The 22,048-nt window shown below is 39.6% G+C and overlaps 1 non-coding gene across 1 annotated transcript; it reads right to left on the reverse strand.

Annotated features, from left to right (window-relative positions):
- Nucleotides 1-7,488: 7,488 nt before the first annotated feature.
- Nucleotides 7,489-7,632, reverse strand: LOC132652595 (small nucleolar RNA SNORA48). Its single transcript, XR_009590193.1, has one exon. It is a non-coding gene; the product is annotated as a small nucleolar RNA SNORA48 (small nucleolar RNA).
- Between the last annotated feature and the right edge of the window lie 14,416 nt (nucleotides 7,633-22,048).

Genomic DNA, 22,048 nt, shown 5'->3' on the forward strand with positions numbered 1-22,048 from the left:
TTCTTTGTTGGTATCCATGTAGTATTCCTGTCCTCTCCAAGTCCTTCTATATCCCCCTTCTATCATATGACTCTCTGTTCTCTGTCCAAAGTTTGGCTGTAAGTCTCTGCATCGCTTCAATCCCCTGCTGGGTGGAGTCTTTTAGAGGACATCTGTGGTAGGCTGCCATTCTGTTCTCTCTTTTCTACTGCTTGCAGTGTCTATACTGTTTTCCCTTCTGAATGAGAACTAAGCATCTTCCCTAGGGTCCTCCTTGTTTAGTTTCTTCAGGTCTGTAGATTTTAGTATGTTTGTCCTATGTTATATGGCTAATATCCACTTATAAGTGAGTATATACCATATGCGTCTTTCTGCTTCTGGGTTACCTCACTTGGGATGATCTTTTCTAGTTCCATTCATTTGTCTGCAAATTTCATGATTTCCTTTTTATTAATAGCTGAGTAGCATTTCATTGTATAAATGTACCACAATTTCTGTATCCACAGTCTCTATGTGGGTTCTCTAGTAAGAGACAATCTCTGACATGAATTTAGCTGCCTGATCCTTGATCACTTCTCCCTGGTGGAGAGACCTAGCCAGCCCACAGAGGAAGAGGAGCCAGGCACTGCTGGTGGGACCTGATAGGCTAGGGTCAGAGAGTAGGGGAGGAGGACTTCCCCTATCAGTGGACCGGAGGAGAGGGACAGGGGGAGGAAGAGGGAGAAAAGGGTAGAATCGGGAGGAGATGAGGAAGGGAGCTACAACTAGACTACAAAGTAAATAAATTGTAAAACAATAATAATAAAGAAAAAGAAAAAAAAAAAGGAGGTGGAGGTGGAAAGAAAAAGGAAGATAATCCAAAGGACAAAGCTGAAAGGGCCAAAGCTCAGGACAAATGGAGTCTTCAGCTTAACTCTTTCTGACCTTGGGAGATAAACAGGACTTCAGTTCCTGGGCAAAAGCTTTCCTGCCAGGACTGGTAAGATGCTTATACAGGAATGGTTCCATTTCTTCTACACTCAGCACAAAACATTACTCTTTCTTACATCTGCTTTTTCAAATACAGAAAAGTAAGGGTAATTTTTCCATTCTACCATAATTCACCACAGTAATAGCTATATTTCATTGTAATATAGTAATATTTTCAGCTTAATGGCAGTCTCAATATTTCCTTTGTTTGTAAATATCACAATTCTGAAATGGAATGTGACATTTGGTCTTTTGACATTTTATATTCAGCCACCCAGAAAAAGACATTTACGGCATTACACACTGCATTTTGAAGCTCTCAGTAGGAAATGTGGGAAGAAATCTTATATTAATATGAGAAATTAGCCATCAGGTATATCTTAACTACAATCTTTGAAATAATAATTTTACAGTTTAAATATACATTATATTTATTTTCATTATGAACATTTTATTTTCATTTCTCTGTGATATTTTTATCTTTTAGGTGTACTATCACTCAGTTGCTGTATATTCTAAGTGACCTGGGAATTCTTAACAGAAACAGTGTGAAGTAAGTGATAGGAACATCGGTGCATGCTCCGTAATTTACACTGTAGGCGTAAATTCTTTCCCTAAGAGAAAAACAGGCAAATGCTGTCTAGTTCACTTGGGAACATTTAAATTAGGAACATTTATGTCTTAAAATAACACTTGGTGTTCTCAGGTTGGAGTCAAGTGAGCTATTCTCCCACAGCACTGCCTGTGTGTAAAGTGTCACTAGTGGATTGCCACGTGTAATTGCCCGCTTTTACTCTATTGTTGTGATAAAACACCATGACCAAAGCAACTCATAAAAGAGTTTATTTGGGTTTACAGTTCTTCAGGGCTATCATCCACGGTGGTGGAGAGGAGGCAGCAGACACAACAACTGGAGCAGGAGCCGAGGACTCACGTCTTGAACCACAAGTACAAAGAAGATAGAGTGAAACTTAACCGGCCTCTAAACTCAAAGCCCACCTCCAGGGACACGCCTTCTCCAAAACCACACCTCCCAAACCTCCCTAATCAGTACCACAAACTGGGAACCAGGAAGCCTTAGCCAACAGGAGACATCTCAGTCAAATCACCACACCAGGTGATGGGTCCCGTGTGATGGTAAGAGCCCCCTGTTTGCTGGACTGTCCAGATGGCTTCATTCCTCAAGCGCGTATCTTGGCAGCCCAGGGGCCTTAGTTCAGATCTCCATCAAACACGTAAAGGACCCAAGAGCACAAGTACAGGTCTGTAATCTCTTCTTGGAGCTAGAGACAAGGAGATCTCTGGTGCCTGCTAGCCAGCCAGACCAGCTGAACCAGTGAGTTTCAGACTCAGTGAGAAGTAGTGTCCCCAGAAGGAGGTGGAATGTTATTGAAGATGATATCCGATCTCAAACACTGGCTTTTATTTGCACATGAACATATACACACATACGCATACAAGTGGGGATATACACCAGACCCTTCACTAATATCTCCATTGATCCCAGAAGTTCATCTAGTACAATAACTCATAGTGGTATCTCCAGGACACCTATACTTTCTTTCAAAAAATGAGTCCATGCTTTCAGCGGTTGGAAAGCCATATGGGAAAGAAAGGAACAGACAGCTAGCAGCATGTTCTGCTTCCTGTCTGTAGAGTCTAAAGAATGTATATTTATCTAGAGCCCTCATGTGTCCTGAAGGCTGATGCAAACAGATGCAAGCACTGAGGAAGGCAGGGAAGTGAGCTAACAAGAGTGACAGTGAATGGTGAAGACCAGTGCGAAACTGGAGCAGAAAAATATAACCGGAGGAAGATGGTGACCTCAGAAATGGGAGAAATGGCTTCAGAAACATAGCCTCAGTTATGGTTTTCCATGAAGGAGCAACGTTATAGCAAAGTGAATGTTTAATATTCAGGAAATGAGCAGTGACTCTAGCATTTTAAGAAATGATCATGAAAGTTTACAAATAAAATAAAATGAAAAAAGAAACTTAATCCAATATAGAAATAAAACATGGATTCTCAAATAGCACATTAAGGAACAGGAAGTTTAGTTTGATTTAGTACATTTTATCCGTTCAAAACATTTATTATAGCTCTAATGATTGCCAGGCTCTGCTGTAAATATTAAGGGTACATTTGGAAAGAAGACAAATGTCTCCCTTCTCTGGAGCTGGTAGTGTAATGAGGCAAAGGCAAGTACACTTATAACTGAATACATAATTATGCTACAATTCAGTCATCAAAACACAAAGGAGTCAGAGTGCTGGAGGTGGTGTGTGAGGGAAGTTGGAGCACGCATTTCTAGGAGCTAAGAGGGCAAGGGAGGAGATGCATTGAGAAAAAGCTGGCATTTAAGCTAAGACCTGAATTACTCAAAGGATAAAAGCTAGCTAGGTCAGAAAGAAGCAATCCTAGGGGAAAGAAAGAGAGAGAGAGAGAAAGAGAGAGAGGAAGGTAGGAAGGAAAGAAAGAAAGAAAAAAAGAAAGAAAGAAAGAAAGAAAGAAAGAAAGAAAGAGACAGATAAAAAGTTGAATTCTAGACACCAAGATAAGAAAGTGCAGGCATGTCCATGGGATCCAAGGACTATTGGGTCTGCAGCCTCAGCACAAAGGTAAGAATGGTCAGATCTTATCTCTATAGGCCACACTCAGGAGCTCAGCCTTGAGACAGTGTTAAAGGGTTTTATTTTGTTACTTTAAACAAGAAAGACTGCTTTCAGAACTGCTTTAGGAAAACTGGGAAAAGAAAATGGAAAAATAAAAGCAAACAAATAAAACAACAACAAAATGGTGGAATTGACACTGTATCAGAAGAGATAGTAGAGAAAATGCATTCCATAATGTGAAGGTTCATTAAAGATTTGTGCATAAATTGGATGTCATTGGTATATGTCTTAAGCAGCTGGGTGAATGGTGAGAATCAGTTTAGGATTAGAATAAAAAAAAAACCTAGTTGAGTAGAACCACATATACCTATAAACCTAACATTTAGGAGGATAAGGTAGGAGGAACCAAAATTTGAAGCCTGTCTGGATTATAACAGTGAGAAAGAAATATGGAAATAAAAGAAGGAAAGATTAAACACAAGATTGTGTTTATAGTTGGGATTAAAGACAGAGTTAAGAAGAGACATCAGAGCTGAGATAACACTGAATTCCCTTATCTCAGGGCGAAAAAAGGCAATCAGCCTCACTGAGGACCAAGAATGGGCTCACATCTATAGTCTGAAGTAAAAAAAAAAAAAAAAAGGAGAACCCAGCGCAGAGATCCAAGAACCAGGAGAAAAAGGGGAAGTCTGTTATCAACCTTCCTCTGTTGAAAAGTTGAATGTGAAGAATTTAAACAACTAACCACATGATCCCACAAAAGACCATTACTGTTGGCCTTAAAATTGTTTGGGCCTGTGCTGTGGATAAAAGCCTGACTGGAGTGAGAGGATCTGGAAATAAGGAAGCTGAAGAAGGAGGCATGGGCGACCATTTCTAGAACAATGGTTCTAAGAACAGAGAGAAACAGGTTAGCAGACAGGGATGGAAGCCACCATATCAGTGACTGTCTTTCACTCCTCTAGCTCATTGTTTCTTTGAAGCCCTACAATATTAAGGCACACGAGCATGCCGAAAGAGTAACCCTAGTGTGCAGAGGAAAATTAGTGCTGAGGAGAGGGAAGAGATAATTGCAAAAGAAGAGACCTCAGGATACTGAGAAAAGATGACCTCAATTTCCTCAATGAAACCTTAAGTGTCTGTTTACTGTAAGTCTTAGCTAAGCCACTGAGTAAAGTGATTCTAATTTAATTGTTCTGGGCTGAGTCCTGCACATCAATAAGTTTTTAAAAGCTCCCCAGCTCCTTTTAATGTGCAGTGAGGTCTGAGAAGTAATCTCAGCAACAGTGTTCTCTGTATTTCTATCCTCGGCCTTTCTCATAGCTTTATTACGTGTATGCTTGTCTCTTGCCTGTTACCATTCAGGGCGTGGACTTTACACCTATGAAATCATATGGAATAGATTCTGTTTATTGTTAAACTTGAAAATTGCAAGGTGAAAGACCAAACCCACCATATTCCAATTAAAGCAAGCTTTATTTAACACTGTCCAGGAAGGTGGACACTGGCCAGAACCAGGATTCCCAGAGAAATGGCACTGAATTGCTTCAGTCCGGCGTCTATAAAGGCCAAATCTACTAGGCTATGTACTTCCTGCCTTCATCCAATTAAGCCAATTAAGGACAAGCGTACAACCTGATGTATTTCCTGCCTAAGTATTTCCCACCTATGTGTGTTCAAAGCACAACCTGTGCAGTTGGGGAAACCAACCTTGTTTACTGAAGAAGGAAAAAAATGCGACTTGTTATCTTACATGAACAACAGCCTCTCCCATTCCAGGAAGTTATCTGTCTTTCAGCAAGCGGAGCTGACAGGTTAATAACATCAGCCCTTGTGGTATCTTATCTATTTGGATAATGCATCATGTTTTCAAGATTCATACATGATCACAGATGATGTCTGGCTCATTCATTTCCACTTTAAAATGCCCCAGCATGGGGCCGAGAGATGACTCTCTTGGGAAAGTGATTTCTGTGCAAGCGAGCTTGAGGACCTGAGCTCTGATTTGCAGCACCCATATAAAAATAAAAATGTGTGTGGTGGCACGTGACGGTGACCACAGTGCAGGGAAGCAGAGAGGGGGCGGGGGGGCTGGGGACTTGCTGGCCAGTGGGTCTAGCTTAAATGTAGTCTCTCACAGAGTCTCAGAAATGAGATGAACCCTTCCCTCAAGGCTCCGGGGTCACTGAGGAAGAGAGAGCGGAAAGATGGTAAGGAAGTGAAGTAGTGAACTGCTGCAGCAAGACAACGCTTTCAGAACGTGACAGGGACAGTGCACAGGCAAATGTTCAGAGGCTGTGACTGTGAAAGATCAACTCAGGCAAAATTCCAGCGTGGTTGCAAGAGGGGGGGCATGAACGTCCACCTGTAGCTGAGGCGCCACTGGCGCTTGAGTTTTCTGAGGAAGCGAGTGTCAGTTTCTTCACGCCATCACATACAAAATAAAAACAAAAGTACCAGTGTTCCAGCCTATGCTAACACATAAACAATCCCCCATTATTAAATGGATATCTGGAAGCTTATTTGTTTACTTGTCTGTCTCTTTGTTTGAACTTCTTTAATTCAGCTTCTAGGAGGGTTCTGGCACGTGCTGAAGATTCACTCTGATAATTATTTCCCGGGAACCAGAAATATGAAATAGCAGAACTATCTTGGGAAAATATTGACTTTATGGGTTTGTTTTTCAGGATGGTAATTACTTTATGTTCTGCTTCATAATTGCTGCTTATCGGACTATATTCGGGGCTTGTTTTTTTGAAAAGCAAATGGCTCAAATGAGGCTGCACCCCAGTCTGTGCTTCCTCGTCATTGTTTCTTTTGCTGATTTATGTTTACAAAATTCTCCAACAATCAATACCAGTTCATAATGTGTTTGCAGTTGTCCTGATCCAGCTGTTTTATTTTAGATATTTAGTGTATCTAAACATTTTACTGAGTAAAATCCAAAGATAAATTATAAATTGTAAAAAAAAAAAAAAAAAAAAAAAGAAATCTGCCGAAAAGGTTGATCCAGTCAATGAAAAGAAAATCCATCAAGAAAAATGAGTCAATAGTGTTTCTTGCCTTGCTCAGAGAAGCCTGATAGTAAATCTCGGGTAGTGTAGATTCATGGCTGGTTACAATGCTAAGAACAAGAGACTGCTGAGTGCTCAGGCCTCAGCAGAACGTTCATTATCACCTCTTCCAGTGCTCAGGGAACGTGAAAGAGGAGGTGGAGAGAACGCACAAGCCAGGGCTGGGGAAGAGTGTGGGAAAAGAAAAGCTGTCATGTGGGCATGGCAATTGCAGCCGTGAATTCACAGCAGCTGTGGTGAAATACACAAGACTTTCACAGGAGCCGAGCCATCTACATTCAGTCACGGATAGAGAAGAGAGGCCTTAAGATCTACTCCTCCCAGGAGAGCCATGAAAAGGAAGGGCTGCCGAGGTAGAGGAAGTCCTTGTCTTCACGGATGGAGTCACGGGTGAGTTACTCCTGCTTCCAGGCTGTAGTTCCACACCAGTGCCTGCTCTGGCAGCCCGGGTTAGGCTCAGTGAGCCTTCGCCATCAGGACCCACTCCACTGTGCTGCCCAGCGCGCCCCCACATACACACAAGGCCATCTCACAGCCTCACAGCCGAGGAGGGCCAGCTCTCCCTCACTTAGGCTCTCCTGATCAGCTCACCACCATCAACCCACACACCCCACTACAGCCTTCTCTCCCGTGTGGTCCAGGCCAGCTCTCCAGAGTCCGGTGAGGGGCAGGATCAGTTCTCCTGTGCTCTTGACTTTGTGGGCAGCTTTCCAGACTGCAGGAGGGGGCAACGGGCAGATGCTCTGGAGGACAGGTCTGTGGACATCTTTTCCCTCCCACACTGTGTGGCATGGTGGAATGCAGGTCTTCTTCCTCTCAGCGCTGCTCTGCCTGGATTTGATTTGATTTGGTTTTTATGTGTCCTAGGCATAAAATAGCTTTGGCCGCCAAGCCAGGCATCAAGCAAAGATGAGCAAAAGACAGCCATCTGCTCTGTCCCTGACTGATCTAAGAACAACACCACTAACAAAGTGTCTCTTTGCCCATTGCCAGGGGGTAACAGTTTTTTTTTCTAAAAGATTAAAATGCAAATAACCTAGTGAACATTTTCCCCTTGATATACACTATTTAAAATCCATAGGGCTAAATAAACCGAATTACCCACGCATGGCTGAGTTAGTAGCAAAGTGTTCCAGCACTTTAGAGATAGATTGACAACTTAATTCAAAACGGAACGTTCAGCTGACATACACATAGACTCTGATAATAAAATTCACCGAAGTTAACACAAACACTTTGTTACTTATCATCTTTCATGGCTTCCCTGTCTAATGTTCTGACATCCGGATCTGGCTAACTAGCAAGGAAGTCCTGTTGTTCAGTGAGCAGTTTGAATTTCCAGAGTTGTCAGAGGACACAGGCGTGCTCTTTTCACGTGTAAATTAACCTCTTAAAATTCAGACTCCTGCCTGGATTTTTTGAGGTGGAGGTGGGGCTTACAATAGTAAGATATGACACCCTGACTTTTACTCACCCCAAACATCAGTGAAACGATTCAAATCATTGAATTATGAGTTTCCCAGACTCTTTATACCTTACCCTGACCCATATCTTCCTAAGATAATTACAAGCAAGGGTCATTTCTGGGGGCTGGCAGAGGTGGGGGTCTCTGTCATCAAAAGAGAAACTGAGCACTTTACTGTAACTCACAGGGTATTGAACCGAGCACATGCCTTACCTGGTTGTTCTGCTTGGTCTTTTACAGAACTTGATCAGGACTCTCGAAAGGATTAGCTGGAAGAAGCTGTGGCAAACTTTCCACATGGGAGACCCAAGAGCCCTAATGACCCACCTAAGAAAGAGCAGTCTTTGTAACAAATAATGTCACCAATTTAAGTTCACACAATACAAGACACCTTATGAAGGTGTTTTTTTTTTTTTCTTTTTTTTGTGGAGCTGTCTTCTAGACATGGCCTGATTTTGAAAAGCAACTATTTGCTTTTGAGTTTTCCTGGACACCCGGGCATCAGATTGCTGAAGGCATTTGGACCGTAACTTGGTATTTCTCTTTGGTGGGGTTGAGCTCGGGCATGACAAAGAAGAAGAGAAGGGCTCAATAACCTTCTTGTACAAAGGAAATGGTACCAGTGACATCCAGCTTCATAGCAAGTGGGGGAATCTATGTCTTTGGGGAAAGAAGTTTCTATCAAAATTAGGACGAGCTCGTATACTTGGCTAAGTAAAATGTGATGGTATCTACTGACCTACTCTGACTGTCCAATCTCCAAACCAGCTATGCAGATGTGACCATGAACATGGCCCTTGCATTTAGTGGGTAACAGACAAAGCAGGATGGATTATTCACCTAAATGACCCTTGTTACATTTTTTCCTGACTGGCTTAGTTGTCAATTGTCTGGGCATTTCACCTGTCCTTTGGAAAACTGAGTGTGACAGGTGAAGGACAGTTCTATTTGAGATTAAGAACTCTGGACATGAATCAGGATTGCTGACTGGCTTTCCAGGTCATTTGTGTAGCTCCCCATAATAAACATTTGTCTGGACTCAATCTGTTGATTAAGCTAGTCGTACCTGACTGATAGAACTGCCACTTGAACCTCATTTATACTGGACACAAATATATCCATCATCTCTGAGGAGCACAAAGAAGTTGATGGTTCTGATACAGAGATGCACATTGCATGTAAGACTTTGAACTCCTTAAAAACTTTCATGTTTTCTCTGGGTAAAAGACAACGCTGCATGGGCTATTATTATGCCTGTGTATACATGGTAGACACGGAAAGTTCAAGCCTTTTCCAGTGTTATAATTGGAGCCTTTTGTCTGTGGCTTGTCTTTGGCACACATAATACTTTTTTTTTTTTAATAAACAAGCATTTAACCTCATGAAGTCCAATTTCCAACTTTAAGAGTGAATTTTGAATGTCATTTGTTCAACCAAAACCCATAAAATAAAAACTATTGCACTGTTCAACCCAAAGCATAGATTAGCTTGTTTAATTTTGTCACACAGGTCAATATCCCTATCTCACGGATGCTGAAGACAGGAAGAGGGAAATAAAACAATTTCCTTAGGTCACCCTTTTAATAAATCACAGAGTAGGGCCTCAACATAAGTATCTGATGTGGAAGTTCATGCTTAGTCACAATGTGATTCTGAACTTACTACCACAAACACATGCTAAAGGGTCAGTTGGCATGCATCCCTCATGTAATCATGTAATGATGCTGAGTTACAGGTACCTCCTGGTACTGGTGTTGAATGAATCTCCTTTGCAGCTATGATCTCCTTGAGGACTATTTTCCTGTCTGTAACCCGTGCACCTACTATAGTACCTTTTACATGGTAGCTGTCAATTAATACCAGAAGGATGAGCAGGTGAGATTATAATCAAGTCTTTAGCCCAGAAATTCCACTTTGACCTTGAAGGGCCATAATCATTCTTTTTCAGCCTGGACATATTTGCTAATTTTTGAACACATATCAATTTTTCTGGAAATCTCTCTTACATCAAACCATTTATTACTGTAACATGGACATTCATGCATATATGATCACTGGAAGCAGGGATCTCAGATTGCTGTTTCTGAAGACAACTATCTTGCTTAAAACTTATTTAAAATGTATACCTCAAGGGTAGGAAAATTGTGCATACAAAAGATTTGAAATGAAATACTATTCTCATAATAAAAATAATTAATTCACCTTTGTTTTTTAAAGATTTGCTTTTATTTTTATGAGGATGTGAGTATGTCATTAGTATGTGGATGTCCACAGAAGACAAAAGACACTGTCAAAAAAGATGAGTGCTAGAAATGAAACTCAGATCTTCTTTGAAAATAGAGTTCCTAAATACTGAGCTAATTCTCCAACTTCTAAAAACAAATTTGTATGTTCTGTCTACCATTATAGTCAGTCATTGATATTGTATCTAGAGAATTTTAGGGTGTTCACAAACAGTATGTACTCCATCTACAAGGAAATTAAATATTTGAAATATTCGAAAGACAAAACCATACTCCACTTGGCCTTTAGATGACTCCAGAAGAAGAGTTAGTCCATTGGTTGAGTTTCAGGTTTTTTTCTTTTTTCTTAAAAAAACTTTAGTTATGTTTTTTCTTCCCTTGATAGTTTTTCTTTCCTTGTAGTTTTTAGTGAGAGGACTAAACCTAGTAGGGACTCTTAGTAATCTTGCATTCTATACCACCATATTTATTTGGATGAGAAAATTTCATACATTTCTCCAAGCATTTCAGTGATATCTACGAGTTATGTTTTTTTTAGCAATTATCATTTACAAAAACAAATACCCTTTACATATAGTAAAGATATAAAATTCCTTCTTGTTTTCTCGTGTAGCAGATGGGAACAAATACAGAGACATTATGCAAAAAGTGAGAGACCCTGGAACACTCAGCCCTAAGCAGGACTTCTGCATCAAATCCCTCCCCACATTGTTCAGGGAACTTCACAAAAGAGGAGACAGAAAGAGGGTAAGAGCCAGAGAAGATGGAGGACACCAAGAAAACAAGGCCTTCTAAATCAACACAAACAAAGCTCATATGAACTCAGAGTCTGAGGCAGCATGCATAGGGTCTGCACAGATCTGTACCAGTTCCTTTATTTATCTATCTATCTATATATATAGTGGCTTCCAGTTTAGTGTATTTCTGGGATACTTCAGTGTGAATGAATGGGTCTCTGATTCTTATGTCTTCTCTTAGACTCTTTTTCCTGTTTTTTTTTTTTTGTCCTACTTCTATGCGATAGTTTTTGTTTTATCTTATTATATCTTATTTTGTTAAATTACAATACTATCTCTTAGCAGTCTCTTCTTTTTTAATGAGAGACAGAAAGTGAGTGAATCTAGATAGGAGGGGAAATAGGGAGAAACTGGGAAAATGGAGGGGAAGGAAACCATAGTCGGGATATATTATGTGAGAAAGGGATCTATTTTCAATACAATAAAAAATAAAAATGACAAAAATAAATACAATAAAAATTCTCAGATTTGAAACCACAAAATAAATCATTTCTAATCTGTCTTTTTTGTTTAGTGTATATTATGAATTCCCCAATTCAAATTTATGTCAGTCTTGGTACAAGAACATTTTGCAGAAATTTTAGCAGAACAGCCTAACCTCCATAGCATTGTAAGTGGATTTGCTGAAATCAGCTTTGACTATTGTGCAATAAACATGATTTTATTTGCTCCTACTTCTAAATATCAAACTATATTATAACTACTTGATTTGATATAAAGTAAAGCCTTACGCTGATTTTTTAATTTCTATTCACCTTTGAGAAAACAATTTCTTCATCACAGAGATGTCAAATATATATTTCTTATAAGTATGGTTGTCATTTACTGGAAAGCACTTAGTAAATGTTTTTCAAAACATCACTCAGTTATCATCATATTTAGGCTCTTTAGAGAAAGATGTTTGAAAATTCCAGATGTTGCAATCACCATTATTACTGCTGTCGCTCAAGTTGCTATTTGTGATAGATCATATTAATTACTCTTAATGAGAATAATAAATAATAATTATTATGATGATGAAAATTAATTGCCCTTCAGTGGAGTTACATTTTATAATGTTTATGTATGGGTATGATCAGACACATGATTAAATTTTTGTCAACATGCACTACAAAATATATTCCCAGTTAGAATGTTAGATAGTTTTATAAAATCATCTCAGATGCACAGTTGTGCTTGTTTCTTTCTCTATAGCTATAATAAATATCATGACCAAAAGCAACTTGGGGAGGAAAGTGTCTCTTTCATCTTGTTGGGTATAGTCCATCATCAAAGGAAGTCAAGGCATGAGCCAGATGTAGAAACCAAAGGAGAAACTGTGCTTGTTGACTTCACCCAGGTTACATTCACTCACAGTTCCCCAGGGTAGGCACTGTTTTAAAGGTGCTGGGGCTCTCCTATATCAATTCTCAATCAAGAAATACCACACAGATGTGTGCCGTAAGCTCTACACTTCCCCACAGCTCCAGAAGTTGCCAAGGACACAGGGAGTGGATAAGTCATGAACAGGATAAGGTTTGCTCATGCTAGGGGAAACTCACAGTTTGCAGTGGGTTTATAAAAAGCTTTGGGCCCAGTGTTGACCAGATCTGACTCTCTGTAAGTCCCACGGGCATATGGAGAGATCCACAACTCATTGAGAAAAGTACAAATTCAAGAAGAAAGACCTAGCTGACATAAGACAATACCTGATCCTCAGAGGAAGACCACCGTTAGAGCTCCAGACCTAAGTACTAGTCCCACGGAGGGAAAGGACAGCTCAATTCTAATAGGACATACTCATCTCATTGAACACTGCAAGCACCACCACTGAAAGAAAACAAAAGATGATCATAAGTTTTAAATAAAAAACACAAAAGAAAAACTCAGCCAATATATTAGCTCCACATGTTCAAATAACACAACAACATAAACAACATGAAAAACCAAGATATCATGTTTTCTTTTCTCCGCAAGTCAGTAGTCCTCCATAATTACTGTACCTAATGAAAATGAATTGGAAGAACCACCAGAAAAAGAATTAGAAGGATTTTAAGTTTGTTCAAACAATCCAAAGACATGTGAAAGGAAATAAAATCTAAGAAAAATGAAAAGAGGACATAAATCAGAGATATAAAAATAGAATTGCTGAAGATAACCCGGAAGCTGAATGATGTTGGAAATAAACAAAAAACTCACAATAAACCAAACCAAAACCTCAATTGAAAGACTTATCAACAGAATGAATCATATGCAAAACAGAGAACCAGGAAAGGAAGATAAGGTTGAAGAACTGGATCATTAAAAAGATGTCAACAGTAAATTTAGCGATGAAATATGAACAGAAAACACATCCAGAAGTATAAGCACAACACAAACTAGAGTCAAGAACATATAATATTTAAAGAGGCTAGGAAGCAGTGCAAATTTTAGGGAGGTAAATGTGGATCTGGGAGGAGTGAGAGAAAGAATTGGAAATGAGTATGATCCAAATATGTTGCATGAAATTGCCAAAGAATTAAAGTATTTAAAAAAGAAAAACAAAATTCTCCACAGGGCAATATCATAGAGGAAATTCTTAAATTGAGGTTCCCTCCTCCAAGGTCTGTCAAATTAACAACAAAACTAATGAAGGCACCAATGTACCTAAAGCCAAATTCATGGGTAATGTCTGGTCATGAACATCTCTGATCAATGAGAAATTTACAAATGCTGTGTTATTCTGTACTTTTCTCCAAAAGTGTGGATGAATGACAATAAAATGGCCAGAGATTTATAGGGAGTAGTGGGAGGTGTGACTATGATCAAAATACATTGTCTGCAAGGTAATTTGAATGAAAACGGCCCCACAGGGTCATAGGACTGGTACTATTGAGAAGTGTGGTCTTGTTGGAGTAGGTGTGCCATTGTTGGAGGATGTCTGCCTATGGGGGGTGGGGGAGGGGGCTTCGAAGTTTCATGTGTTCGAGCTACTCCCACTGTGGTTCACTTGCTCTTCCTGCTGTCTGCAGATCCAGGTGTAGAACTCTCAGTGCCTTCTCCAGCACCATGACTGCCTGCATGCTGTCATGCTTCCTGCGGTGTTGATAATGGACTAAACTTCTGAACCGTAAGCCAGCCCCAATTAAATATTTTTCTTTATAAGAATTGTCATGGTTGTGGTTTCTCTTCACAGCAATAGAAATCCTAAGTAAGGCAGTACGCATGTATGAAACTCTCAAATAATTAATTAAAATACTTTACATGCTAAAAGACCAGAAAAAAAATCGTGCTTTTCAATATGCATTTTTTTGGTACGTGCCTAGACATTCTGATGTAATAGTCCTAAATGAAGTTCATTATCCACAGGTACTCCAGGTAAAAGATGACCCACACTACACTGATCAGGAAAGGCTAAAGTAGCAAACAATCGCCACAAGAAAGATCTAATATTTAGATCTACTTATCAGAGCCAGGCCATAGTGTCAGGAGCAGCCTGTCCTGGAGTCAAGGACATCAGTGGGCCTGAGGCTATAGATAGAAGTACAAGTACTACTGGACGAGGACAGGAAAAAGCCTCAAGAACTTGCCAAATCCTGCTCCTCAGTGCTTCTCCCTCTTCTACCTCAGGCCGTATGGATACAGGCTCTCTCCTCCGACATCCGCACAGACTCAAATACAGAGCTGTTCTCTCCTTCTCACCTGGCTCTGCTGGTCTCCTCTAAGATCTTCTGAAAAGATGCCAAGCAGAACCAAGAAAGATTGGAATGTGGGTAAACGTGGGGCTCCGATTATGAAGAAGCAAATGGGTCACTCTTCCTACTGCTGCCCTGCCGACTCCCGCTCTGCCTAAGTCACAGCTGTGAGTAGACAGGCTTCCAGTGTTCACTTGAAGGCATGAGCGAAGTGCGGCAGAATTTGGCAAATTCTAGCTTAGCCTCTAGCCTGTAGGCCCCTTGCCCAGGGACAAGTTTCACACACTCCTAGAGATGCTGCACGCTGCTGTTCATTGGATATAAGAAGCCACATGATTTCTCTCCTCTAGACAAGTTTGTTTGACCAACCGCACTGGGTGTGCTCGATTGCGTGTATGTCAGATGTTTATAGGCAAGGAGGAAGTCGGAAGGTGTATTTTCCCTTGATTGGACCTAGCGGAGAAATATATAACTGTCTGGGTTTGCCTAGATAAGCTGCTGCAAAATGTGCCTTGCCATCATCTTCTGTAAACCCGGAAATGGACCTGGCCCTAGTCCATCATCCCAGCCAGTCTTTAATTAAAGTTGGCTTCAAATTTGCCTCAAAAAAAATGGGGCAGTGATCTTACTTCTGACCAACAGGATTTACAAAGTCTGCAGCAGCTTTCCATGCCTAGCTCAGATGTTTCTTGATGCTTTTATGCCTTCATTATGATGTAAGTTGAGATGCTTTAATTGGAGCTAATCAACGATCCTTAGAGTGGTATTTTGTGGGGCTGCAGAGATGACTCAGTGTGTAAGTGCATTTCTTGTACCAGGAATTTCTTGTACCACCTGGTACCCTGGTGGATACCAGCATCATGTAAAAAAAAAAAAAAAAAAAAAAACAAACAAACTTGAGTATGGCTGCTTTGTGCTCTTAACCCTAGAGGTGCTGCCAGCCTGTCTAGCAAAAACATTTGGTCTGCTAGTGAGAGATTTTATCTATCTATCTATCTATCTATCTATCTATCTATCTATCTATCTATCTATCTATGTCTGTTTCCATTTCTCTTTCCATACATACACACATATAGTGTTATTATATGTCATATATAGCTGGAGAGAAAGAAAGGCACCCAGTGTCATACTTGGATCTTGCTATGGCCACACACACGTGCATATGTACCCCAAAACATACATGCACATCTACACAAACACACACAAATACCCAAACACATACACACAGAGAGAGAAAGAGAAAAAAAATCAAAGAAAAACAGAAGGAAGGTGAGATGGCCATGAACTAGAGCTTTGTTTTTCTCTAGAAGAAGGAGAGAACAGGAATCTGAGGAAGTTCTATTTTCAAACTAATTATGAGAGCTGAAAATTAAGGTTTTCTTCACTTGCAAATGCTGAGATAAATGTTAAAAGGCTCACTAAGCAAAATTTTAGAAGCAAAAATAACATCAAACCACTGAATTTTTGGCATTTTAGAAGGAACTGAAGGACTTGTTTTATATATATATATATAATAGATAAATAATAGTTATAATTATTTATCTATAATATATATTATGTATATAATCAAAAGCAGTTCAGATGCTTTCCAACATCTGATATATGCAAGGCCAGTATGGGACTTTTCTTATACTATAATCTGACCTCACCTCCTAAGTATGTTTCATTTGCTCTGCCATAGGCACTTGAGCTAGGCTAAGAAAACTAATTTTCTTCTCTGTGAATTTGGAATGGTTCTGATGGTATTTGTGTGTGTGTGTGTGTGTGTGTGTATGTGGGGGGGGGCTTGACTTCTGAAAATTGATGAATTCTTGGAAATGTAGAAACCATTTTCTGTCAAAACAGCAATAAACTAACAAATCATGTTTGCAATATGAGAGAAGGAAGAAAGTAGGTATGAAAAAGGAGCACAGACCAAGGAAGAATGTCAATGTAATTTGCATTCCTGCACTCATCTTGCCCTACAAACTGGATACAGTCCTCTATACTCAATTCTGGCCCAAACAAGTATTCCTTTCTACAATCAAAAGATTGCTGAGGGATGATACCTCACACTTGGTTAAAAAGGACCAGAGTCAGATTTGCTGGAAAGAAAAGGGAATCTGAAAGTACAGAAGAATTCCTGCTGAGCTTTCATCTCATAGCCCCAAATTTTTGTTTTTGGATCAGTGAATTCAAACAGCCAGTCTCTGAAACTCAGTCTTTAGAATCATGACAGTACTGCCCTTCTTTCCTTCTTAGAGAATGGAGAGCAGAAGCACTATTTTTAAATAAATAACATAAGTAAAACACGGGTAACGGAAATAAAAAGAATCTTCCCACACACATACATACATTTTCACTTGCCGCAATGCCCAGAGTGTCCTAAATTTCCATCTTAATAAGCAAGAATGGAGCTTTTGGGATATGATGGTAGCAATAATCAGGAAGACACTGGCCTGTCTGCAGAAGTCAGAGGGGAAGGTATTTTTTTTCTGACATTACTTCAGCTACAGAATATCTTATGTGATTAAGAATTGAATAACTAAACACTGATTTTATCTTATGTGATTAAGAATTGAATAACTAAACACTGATTTTATCACCTTACTTACAAGCTCCAAAATTCCAGACATAAAATCTAGAGTCTTGAAGTACATAAACTTAATCTCAGAAATCTATTCTTGTTAAAAATCTTTAATTTTCAATATTATTTAAATGCTAGTCTTTTCTTTTTTCCTTTTTTAAAATTTTTTAATATTAATTACAGTTTATTAACTTTATATCCCAGCTGTATCCCATTCCCTCATTCCCTCCCAATCCCATCCTCCCTTCTTCATCTCCTCCCTGCCCCTTTCCAAGTCCACTGATAGGGGAGGACCTCCTCCCCCTTCATCTGACCCTGGTTTATCAGGTATCTTCAGGACTGGCTTCAAAGTCCTCCTTTGTGGCCTAGCAGGGCTGCTCCTCCCTCAGGGGAGGGGGGGTCAAATAAGCCACCATTGAGTTTATGTCAGAAATAGTCCCCGTTCCCCTTACTAGGGTAACCCACTTGGATACTGATCTACCATGGGCTACATCCAAGCAGAGGTTCTAGGTTATATCCATTCATGATCCTTGGTTGGAGAAACAGCCTCATAAAAGACCCCTGTGCCCAGATATATTTGGTCCTTGTGGAGCTCCTGTACTCTCCAGGTCATATTAACTCCCCCTTCTTTCGTATGATTCCCTGTACTCTGCAGGAGGTTTGGTTATGAGTCTTAGTATCTGCTTTGATACACTGCTAGGTAAAGTCTTTCAGAGGCCCTCTGTGGTAGGCTCCTGTCCTGTTACTTGTTTTCTCCGTCATCCAATGTCCATCCCGTTTGTCTGTCTAAATGAGGAATGACCATTGGTAAGCAGGTCCTCTTTCTTGTTTATCTTCTTTAGGCGTATAGATTTCAGTATGTTTATCCTATCTTATAAGTCTATATAAGTGAGTATATACCATGTGTGTCTTTCTGCTTTTGGGATACCTCACTCAGGATGATCATTTCTACGTCCCACCATTTGCCTGCAAATTTCATGATTTCCTTGTTTTTAATTGCTGAGTAGTATTCCATTGTGTAAAATCACCACAGTTTCTGTATCCATTCCTCAACTGAGGGACATCTGGGTTGTTTCCAGGTTCTGGCTATTATGAATAAAGCTGCTACAAACATGGTTGAGCAAATGTTGTTGTTGTGTACTTGAGCATCTTCTAGATATATGCCTAGGAGTGGTATAGCTGAATCTTGAGGAATCACTATTCCTATTTGTCTGAGAAAGTGCCAGATTGATTTCCAAAGTGATTGTACACGTTTTCATTCCCACCAGCAAAGGAGGAGGGTTCCCCTCTCTCTACAACCTCTCCAGCATGTGTTGTCCTTTGAGTTTTTTATCTTAGCCATTCTGATGGGTGTCAGGTGAAATCTCAGGGTCGTTTTGATTTAATGCTAGTGTTTTTATTGTACTTTAGTTTAGTTAAGACAACTGAAGGAGAACCAGAGGATACAAATTGCAAAGGAAGCAGTTAATGTATCTTTACCTTCAGATGATATGATTGTATAATAAATGACACAATGATGTGCACCAAAAAAAAAAAATGTTAAAGCTGATCAATACCTTCAGGAATGATGTAGCTCACTACAAAATTAACTAAAAACAAACAAACAAACAAAAAGCAGTAGCCCCTTTTTACACAAATGATAAATGGGCTGAGAAAGAAATTAGAAAAATAACACCTTTTAAAAATAGCAACAAATAACAAAAAATACCTTGGTGTAACTCTAACTAAGCAAGTGAAAGACCTCTATGACAAGAACTACAAATCTCTGAAGTAAGAAATTGAAGAAGATATCAGAAGATCCATGTTCATGAATCCCAGTAGGTTTAACATAGTAAAAATGGCCATATTGCCAAAAGCAATCTATACATTCAATGCAATTCCCATGAAAATATCTAACACAATTCTTTATAAACCTTGAAAGAACAATATTCAACTTCATATTGAAAAAATAAAAAAAATTCAGATAGCTAAAAAAAACTTGTACAATAAATGAATTTCTAGAGCTATCGTCAGCCCTGATTTCAAGCTATACTACAGAGCAATAGTAATAAATGCCACATGTTATTAGCATAAAATTAGACAGGTTGATTAATGAAATAAAATAGAAGACCCAGAAGTAAACCTACACACCTACAGACACTTGATTTTTGACAAGGAGTCAAAGTTATACAATAAAAAAAGAAAGCATCTTCAACAAATGGTACTGGTCTAACTGGATGTTTGCATGTAAAAGAATATAAATAGATCCAAATCTATTACTCTGCACCAAAGTCAAGTCCAAGTGGATTAAAGTGCTCAACAGAGAACCAGATACCCTAAATCTAAAAGAAGACAAAGAGGAGAACAGCCTTAAATATATTAGTATAGGACACAACTTACTGAACAGAGCACCAACAGTGCATGCACTAAGATCAACAATTCATAAATGGGACCTTATGAAACCATAAACTTTCTGTAAGACAAAGATCATCATCAAAACGACAAAATGTATACCACTCCTGGGAATACACCACAAGGACACTGCTCAAGTCTGTTCAAAGCACATTTATCTGTAATACTCATAAACTGGAAACAACCTATACACTCCTCGGCTGAAGAATAGATTTTTTTTAATGTGGTATATTTACACAATGGAATAGTACTCCACTATTAAAACCAGGGATATCGTGAAGTTTGCAGGCAAATGAAAGGAACTAGAAAATATCATCCTGAGTGAGGTAACCCAAACCCCAAAAGACATGCATGGTATGTACTCACTTATAAGTAAATATTAGTCATAAAGTACAGAGTAACCATGCTACATGCAATGAGACAAAGTAACAAGGGGTGCTCAAAGGGGGACATGTGAATCTCACTGATAAAGGAAATAGAATAAACATTGTACCAGGTGGACAGGGGGAGGGAACTGAATGGAGGAGTACATGAGGATGGGGATGGGAACAGGAGGAATCAGACTGGGCGGGGACTATGGAAGAGAGTCCTGGGAGAGACAGCTGGAATAGGGGTGGATCTCTGGGAAATATCAGAAACCTAAGGCAATGGAAGTTCCCAGGAATGTAAGGCTCGTAACTAAGAGTCTTAGCAATGTGGACTATGAAGGCTGAACAGGCCATCTCCTGAACCAGGCAAGACTTCCGATGGTGTCCGATGGAGCACCTGGGACACCATTCCAGCCACAAAACCTTCAACTTACAATTTGTCCTGCCTACAAGATAGTGAAAATGAAGCAGAAAGTGAGGAAGTGGCTAACCAATGACTAGTCCAACTTGAGATCCATGCCATGAGAGGAAGCCCACGCCTGACACTGGGAATGATATTCCCCTCACTGGGTTGCCTTGTCTCGCCTCCAAGGGAGATGTGCCTTGTCTTGCTGCAATCTGATACGCCAGGGCTGATTGATATCCATGGGAGGCTTCCCCTTTCCTAAAGAGAAAAGGAGAAGGAGTTGGGGGTAGGGGAACCGAAAGAAGAGGAGGGGAGAAAACCTTAAGGGACGTAAAGTAAATCAATCAATCAATTAATTTAAAGAAAATCATAAAAGAAGGAAAAAGAAAAAAAAACCTGCACGGCTACAATATTTGCAAGATAAAAGAATTATAATCTGTAAGAGGATGTTCAGATATGTACTCTTCTCTCAAGCAGGACCAGTGTGAGTTCCTTTGCAGAAACAGAATATACACAAACAGAATAAACATATCGCTAAGGGTGTCAGGATGGTTACTGCCAGCCAATTTCTTTGAATTATGTTATTCTCCCTCTCCCTCTCTCTCTTTCCCCTCTTCTCCTTCTTCCCTCTCTTCCCCTTCCTCTCTCCTTGTCTATGCAGGCTGATCTTTTTTTCAATATTGAATATTTACTACTATTATAATGGAGAAAAGGCTTCCATAGCTGGATGCCATTGACATGCAGACATGAAAGACTACAAACACATGGATGTAGAAGTGAATGACAACGCAGGAATAAGTACAGCTGACTGCCTAGCACACTTAAAGTCTAATTATATCAATCCCATGGCTTAGGGACACTTCTAAGAAATAAGGTTTTGTTTGTTTTTTTTTTTTTCTGAGATTTTTTTTGTAACAAATATATAAGGAATCAGCCTTTCACTTTGTTGCCAGTATGTTTTATTTTTTTTTAAGCCAGTATGGTTAATTCTATTAAAAGTCCAGTAACAATATCCAGAGCATTTAGAAAAAAATGTTAAAAATAGAACTTAAAGCTGGAAGTTTAGCTTGATGGTAGAACCTGTGCCTAGCTTATGTGAAGCTAGATGTTCAATTTCTGCACATAAAAGTGAAAAAAAATCCAAAATGTACAGATTTATACTACATCAGTGTGTCCTGATGGGTATAAAATCAGTTTTGACTGATTTTTCTTTAATTTTTGAAAGGTGGATCTCAGTTGGTCCAACGGTGAAAAGCAAAGAGCTACAAATATCTAACAATGTGTTTGTCAGCCCTCTGTCCTCAACAGCTAATTACGACGCAGAGTTTAAAGAGGTGGATTTCCTAAAAGGCACCACTTCTAAAGGAACTAGAAAGATCTCTGACATTTTCTCCTCTTTCCCACTGAACCTTAATGAGATCAACTGCATGCAGTTGCTAGAAATGGAGGCAGGAGAAAGCGTAGAATGAGGTGAGGGGGTCGGGGGAGGCACGTTTCCAAGCTATACCAGTGGAGTCAAGATCAA

This window comes from Meriones unguiculatus, chromosome 2, assembly GCF_030254825.1.
Source record: "Meriones unguiculatus strain TT.TT164.6M chromosome 2, Bangor_MerUng_6.1, whole genome shotgun sequence".
Lineage (NCBI taxonomy): Eukaryota > Metazoa > Chordata > Mammalia > Rodentia > Muridae > Meriones > Meriones unguiculatus.